Raw genomic sequence first — 7574 nt, 5'->3', positions numbered from 1 at the left:
CAATTGGACTCATGAAATATGCCTGGAAAATGTCAGGAGAGGCAGAAATTTAAGCTAGTTTTTTAAGTAGGAGTAGGATTTGTGTGTGTGTGTGTGTGTGTGTGTGTGTGTGTGGTTGGGGTGGGGGGAAGTGGGTGTTGTCAGGGCATTGCACTGTGGACATGGGTGTAAGTGGAAAGGTGTGAGACTATTGTCTCAGTTGATACAAAATGGTGAGTGGTAGCTAGGGATTGGGGGAAGGTAGTACCAATGAAGCAGTAAATTGAAGGCCTTGAATGGTGGGATACAGGGCTTGGATTTTCCCATAGGCAATGGTGAGTGGTTCCTAAGCTGGAGAATGTGCCTTATACACCCTTTAGAGGGGGGAATTGGGCCCCTCCAACAGTGTGAATGCCAAAGAGAGGGGAGGGGCACCAGCCCGGACCAAACTTGTGAAACAGAAGTGAAGTGGAGAAAGTAGGGTGTCAGTGAGACTCTGGAATTGAGGGTGGAGGCCGAGGATGCCTCCTAAGGAATGTGGAGGGAACTCCAAGTCAAGAGGCCCAAAGAGGAGGGTGGGAGGCACGGGAGCCATGGCCATGCCGTGACCATTCTTACCTAGTGTGCAGCCCCGGGCAGCCCCTGACTCTGCCTTCTGAGCCTCGCGCCTCATTGAGAGGTTATTAATAGGGAGTTTGTCTGGTGTCAGAGCGCAGACATAAACAGCATTAGCATTACCCCATAATCTTATTTAGTAAACGCTCATGCCGCCCCGTCTCCTGTAATTGCGTTGGGAAGATGCAATATTTATGAAAGGGGAGGGGGATGTCACTGCTCATCTTAGCGCGGCAGTAAAAGTCCCAGGAAATAGAGTGAGGGCCGCTGAGGCCTGGCCCCGGGCCTGAGAGAGCGGGCAGTGTTGGCGCCCAGTGCTCTCAGGGTGACCCAGTGGGCTTGCCCCAGACCAGAGCCCCCCCCCCACCTCTCTGGAGCCTTGGGTATGGGGCAAGGCGGGTAGGTAGAGGCGCCAGCCACTGCTCCCCTTGGAGTTACTCCTCCAGAGGATGCTGGTCCCTGCCAGGTGCACTGACCCTTCTGGTGGGCACGAGGCCCCCAGCTGTGGCTCGCTCCCACCCCTAGCTGGATTTCAAGGGTACCTGGCCTTGACTGTGGGTGGTTTGGCAAAGCTCAGTGGGCAGCCGTGGGGGACAATAGCAGGCAGGAAGTCTGAGGGCCTGAGGGCCTTGCTGGGACAGGGTCTCAGTAGCAGTGCTGACCACTGGATGTCCAAAGCCCTAGGTTCTCCGGGGGGCAGTCCTCTTCCACCCTTCTAGGATCCATGGCTCGGCCCCTAGGGCACCCCCCCGACACACACTTCCTGGGCCAGTCCCACGTGTTCTGCTTCTGGGTGAAGAAGGCGAGGGTGTGAACTTGCCCCATGGCCTCAGATGCATGGTTCCCCCCAGCCCCCCACCCCTGCCTGAGAGGCCTGGTCTCCACAGCTCTGGTGTGGAGCTCACCAGACGACGAGGTGTCACTGGTGCTGAGAGCACCTGTGGGTGCGTGTCAGCCTTGAGGGGCCAGCCGGACTCTGGTGTGCCCCCAGGCCCTTGCAGTTTAGAGCAGGACAGACACACAGACATGCTACTTACCTCAGGGACTCGAAGGCCACCTCAGACAGAGGAGTTATTTCCCAGCCACACGTCAGGGAGCGTTCCGTGCTTAGAGCGTCAGTGGAGGTGCAGAGGGTGTCGGAGTGGGAGAAGAGCTAAGAAAAAGATGCCTCTGCCTGCAAACCCTTATCCAGAAAGGTGGGGGCAGGGAGGTGGGGGATGGGTTCAGGAGCCACATTATCAATTGCTGGTGGTCGGGGATGCGGGTGGGGTCTTGGGTGAGGCGGCTGTGGAAATCCATTACGAGAAGGCAGGTGTCGGGGCAGGCATTTCCTGGGGACGCAGGGCAGTGCCAGGGGCTTGGCCCAGCTCTCTTGGCCTTGGGCTTGGTGCGGCCCCCAGAGACAGGAGCATACCCCATTCACATCTCACACACAGCCCCCCACTCTACACTTAAGCCACATTCACACACATCCCCAGCACCCCCAGTGCAGAGGGCTCACAGCTCTCAATGCCCTAAATGCAGCCCGCCCCCCTTCACTAAGCCATCGACTGGTCTAATTTCCGGTGACCCCCGTTGCCCTCCCTTCCCCTTCGGCCCTCACTTCCCCCGACTGGGTGGAGAAGGGGCACCCAAACCCAAGGCAGCTGAGAACCAGGGAGAAGGGTGGGCGGAGGAGAGCCGTGGGCCCTCCCCGTGTCAGCTCCCTCACCGCTGCCCCATTAATCACAGCGTCGCAGTCCAGTTGGGGATCCTAGGCGCCCCTTGCCACACGCAGCCCGCAGAACAATGGGATTATTTCCGGGGGGGAGAGGACGCCTTGGGCAGGGGCTCAGGCGGCGGTGCCTCCTTCCCTCAACCCGTCCCTCGGCACCCAACGAGCGCCTGCGGCGGCCAGGGACGGGTGGCAGAGCGGACGCGGGTGGCGCGCGGGTGGCAGGGCCTGGCCGGTCTAATTCAATTAGCTGGGTCGCTGCCGCCTCCCTGCGACTCCCGGCCCGCCGGGGCTCAGCCTAGGGCAGCTGCTCTTTGTGTGCAGAACCCATGCATATGGATACAGTCCCTCCCCCTTGGGCACCCCCACCCAACTTCTGGCACCTGCGGCTCCCCACCCCCGCCCCTACCCTCCCGCCCTTGGCCTCCCCAGAAAAGTTGGGAAACTGTGGCCGGCACAGTGTGTGCCTGAAGCGAGGGCTGTGTTTTTATCGGCGGCACAGGAAGCCGGTGTGCCTGCAGCTTCGGAGCTTCGGGGTGTGCCGGTGTGGGGCTGCGTGCAGGCGGCCTCGCGAGCGGCTGCCGGGATTGCACACAGGAGTGTGCTTTTTGTGTGCAAGGACGAGTGTGGGTCTGGGAATCTGGGCCTGAGAGAGAGGGTGCTGGATCTGCCCCAACGCTGGATCTGGAAAGCCTCGGGTGCCAGAGACCGTCCGTGTATACGCGGGGCCCGGTGCAGTCAGGACCAAGTGTGGGACACAGGACCTCGCCAGCAGCAGCCGGGAGGCTGGGACTCCGAGGCGGAATTGGAATTCGTTCCCCCTCATCCCACCCCGGGCCCTGATGGAGCGGGAGCTTGGCGAGTTCATTTCAAACCCGAACTCTGGCTCAACTCCTTTACGCCGAGGACACTTCCCGAGCCCACCCGGCGCCGGCGCCGCAGTGGAGGGGCCGAGGCCAAGGGGTGGAGGCCGAGGGGCAGAGGCAGGGCCCTCTCAGCCCGTGGCGGTCTGAACTGGCCTGGTTTTTCATTCTCAGTGCAGTGCGGTAGCGGCTCAGGAAGCACCTGCAGCTTCCGACGTGCCCTGAGCGCCTGCGGAAATTTCCAAACCCGTCCAAGCCAAGGTGACCCAAGCTCCTTTGGGTGATCGCGAGACCTTCAGGCTCCCCTGCCAGAGCCCGGGACTGAGCCGGGTTTCTGGAACTGAGAGGTCTCCCCCGGCCCTTTCTCTGCGGCCCGTATGTACGCTCCCCGCTCCCGGAGGGCTGAGGGACTGAATTGAGGCAAGAAGTCTGGGTAGATCTGGCCGCTGCAGGTTTGTGGCTCAGCTGGAACCTCCCCACCCCCACTGTCAGCTTGACTGAGGGGTGGAAGTGAGAGAACCGAAGGGATCCCGGATCCCCAAGAGCCCGCCAGCCTCCCCCAGCGCAGGGAGTGGGTGCCTAGAGGGTGGTAATGGCCTTCGGAGGCCTAGCCTGCAGCAAGCTAGCGCTCTCCCTACTCCTTCTTCCTCCCCTGCACCACACTCTGGGCGGCTGTGGAATGCCCCCTGCCTCTTGAAATTCCTCAATTCCTCGGACCAGCTCAGACCCACTTGTCGTCTGGGTAGGGCCAAGGATGGAGGCCAAGGATGGGCATGCTGGGGTGTGCCTGTGGTCCTGGGTCCTAGACTGGGGTGCTCTCCTGGGGTCCAGCGGTGGGAAGCTAAACTTGGTGCACAGGGCCCTTCAGGAGCTGTCAGGGATGGAAGGGTCACAGAGTTCTGTCCTCCCCTATGAACCTCAGCCCACCTCCTGCCCAACTCTTTCCCCATTCTGGCATCCTGAGAGAAGACCTGGCATCAAAGCTAAACTCTGTCAAGGGCACCAGTTCTGGATGGCAGGACCTGAGGGTCTCCAGGCCCCTTTGGAAGGGAGTTGGTCAGAAAGAGGCCTGAGGCCCTAGCTCGATGCCCAGAGGTGATGGGGCCAACAGCTTCCATTACCTCAGAAGCCAGTAAGGGGAGCCTTACAGAGCAGCAGGCCTTTGGGTAGGGGCGGTGGGACAAGTAAGGGGCTGGCTTCTAACCTAGGTGACAGCTGAGGTGTGTGTTACAGCAGGAAAGATCTGTCCCCTGTCCCTGATTTCAGTGTATTTGGGGTCCCTCCACGGATGAAATGTATGCCTGTCCTTCCATGTTGGAGAGATCCTCAGTCCCTGCTACTGTAAGGATTGCGTAGGAGCACTTGGGGCTGGCCCTGGACAACCCCTCCTCCCAGCCCTGAGAAATCACTGAGTTGTGTAGCTGGAACCAGCCTGACCTGCTCACTCCTTTCCTTCCCCTAGCTTCCTAGAGAGAACACCCTTCCACACACCCTGGAGGTGGAGTGCCCTTTACCGGGTCTCTAAGTGCTTACGTCACCAGCTGCACCTGCCCCTCCATGTTCTGCCCCCTTTCCTGAGGCGGGTGAGCAAGGCAGACTGACACCTTTGGTATTGGAAATCCAGATCCACCCACCACGAACTGCTTCATCTTACACTCCCCTTACACACTTCCCAGCTTTTTCCACCCTTTCCCTGTTGCGTAGCTATTGGGCATATCCGGTTGCCGCCTTTCCATACTGACAGTCCCACAGATGGCCATTTCCCTGACAACTACACTAGAAAATAAGACACCTCTCCCACAGATACACACACACACACACACACACACACACACACACACACACACACTCATGATTACACTCACACTTTCACACGGTAGCTGAGGGATACCCTCTGCCCATCATATGTGCCCGTTACACAGGAACAGTTAGAGAGACACCCTCTTATCTGTTACAGAAAACACACTGTCACTTGCATTCTTACACAGACAAATCCAGCTGTAAAAACCACCCAGACTCCCTTCCTCTCCCCCAGCCCCCTTACAGACATGTGTTTTGCTTGTAGTTGAATCCCAACAGCCTAACACGGGTACATAATAGACACCCAAAACATATTTGTTGGGTAAATTTTAAAAATTATTCCTCAGAGACATGCCCAATATAGCTGCATGGCCACCCTCACTGTCACGCACGCTTTCACATCTGGCTTTCCCCTCATGGACCCACAGTCCCACAAACACAGAGTAATTAAGTTATCACAGACACACACACACCCCTAAGCTAAAGGACAACCCCTGGCCCAGGGGTCTGTCCCAGAGGGGGGAGGGAGCCGTGTGGGATCCAAAGGGGCCGCCCTCGGTGGCTGAGCCCTCCGGTTTCTCCTCCCCCAGCCCCAGCCTCAGCCCCAGCTGCTCCTCCTTTAATTGGAGGAACTTCTTTATTCCGGGGCTGGGGAGTGGCTGGTGCTGGGGGGGCGCTTACCGGTGGCCTTAGGGCTGGAACTCGCCTAGATGCGTGTGCAAGATACAAAACACCCACCAAGTTCGGTGTTGAGAAATCGCTTCTAATGATTGGAGTCAGAGAAACAGCATTTGAGTCCAATCCCTGTCCCTTCCCGACTTTCAGTGTCTCAGTTTTCTCATCTATGAAATGGAGATAACAGCACGGGGTTACTGGCGGACAACCTGGTATAATCACTGTGACTGAGGGCGCCTAGGACGTCACTGTGCTTTGTCCTCCTGCTTTCTTTTCCTCCCCTACTTCTACCTAACAGGGCTGCTCTGCAGGGCCTGGAGAAACACTGCGGAAACGCAAAAGCTGCTCCACCGATGGTAAGCCCCTTGTGAGTCCCCTCCCCCGTCAGAAAACTTTCCGACCTGCAGCACTGTGCTCAGGGAACACGGCTTCCGGGAGGGGCAGGGGCCAGAACCCAGCGACTCCTGACCCTCTTGTCTCAACTTCCTTGGAAGAGAAGGGACTGAAAGAATACCCTGGGCCCTCAGCAACTACCTCATTGGAAAACAAAGGCTGAGGTCAAGTTGGACACAAAGAACCCCATCTTGGGTGAGGCCAGGACCTTGGAACTGGATTGGGAAAGAAGTTGACTCTGGTAAGTAGGAGAGATGGGGGGCGGAAGTGAGTATGGAAGAGACCGGTGAGGTGAACAGGTGTAAGGGCAGGGGAAAGTCAGGGTGTCCCTGGGTTGCAGGATTTTGATGAGAAGAGCATCCTGACAGTCTTAATGGGCCACTAGGAAGCATCCTGACAGTCTTAATGGGCCACTAGGAAGCCAGCAAGGGTGAGATCTCCTGCCAGGGACCCTGGCCAACTGATGCCAGGTCTGAGGAGCTCAAGAGGTAAGTAAGGCAGATGCCCGAATGGGCAAGGTCAGAAAGACATAGGTGCTGGAATGGTTCATCCAGAGGAGGAGGGAGGGAGGAGTGGGGAGAGTGTTAGGAACACGCAGGGGGTTTCCTGCATGGGCCAGAGAGTGGTAAAGGGAAGTTGTCCTAAGGATAAACTAGAAAGACAGGGTTTTAACTGCAGCAGGCAGAACTGTCCTTAATTGTGAAAAGGAGCAGTGCCATGCAATCCAGCCTCAAAGGAAGTGAAAGGGCCCCTCTCCATTTTTCAGCCTCATCCAGGGAAAAGGGTTCAGATTTTGGGAACTCAGATCCATCTTCTTCTGTCTGTGGAAGCTTGGGCAAGTTTGTTCATCTTACTAAGTCTCAGGGTTTTTTTTTTCTTTTTAAAAATGAATATAATTTATATACCATAATATCCCCTTTAAATCGTACAATCCAGTTTTTAATATATCCACAAAGTTATGCAACCATTACCACCATCTAATTCCAGAATATTTCCATCGCTCCAAATAGAAACTTTGTATCCATTTGTAGCCACTTCCTACCGTTCCCCCTGGCAACCACTAATCTACTTTCTGCGTCTATGTATTTGCCTATTCTGAATGGTTCGTATAAATGCAGCCATATAACATGTGGCCTTTTGTGCCTGACTTCTTTCACTTAGCATAATGTTTTCTAGGTTCTTCCATGTTGTAGCATGAACCAGGACTTCCTTTTTATTCTTTTTTTTGGATGAATAATATTCCATTGTATGGTTATACCACATTTTATTTATTTATTCATCATATGATGATCATTTGATTGTTCCCACTTTTTGGCCATTATAAATAACACTGCTATGAACATTCATTCAATTTTCTTAGTTATTTAAAAATTGGAGATGTTTCGGGGCACCTGGGTGGCTCAGTCGTTAAGTGTCTGCCTTAGGCTCAGGGCCTGATCCCAGAGTCCTGGGATCGAGCCCCACATCGGGCTCCCTGCTCAGCAGTAAGCCTGCTTCTCCCTCTCCCACTCCCCCTGCTTGTGTTCCCTCTCTCA

This window comes from Ursus americanus, chromosome 6 (assembly GCF_024610735.1).
Source record: "Ursus americanus isolate L20-20 chromosome 6, mUrsAme1.1.p, whole genome shotgun sequence".
Classification (NCBI taxonomy): Eukaryota; Metazoa; Chordata; class Mammalia; order Carnivora; family Ursidae; genus Ursus; species Ursus americanus.
This window is presented reverse-complemented; position numbering follows the sequence as displayed.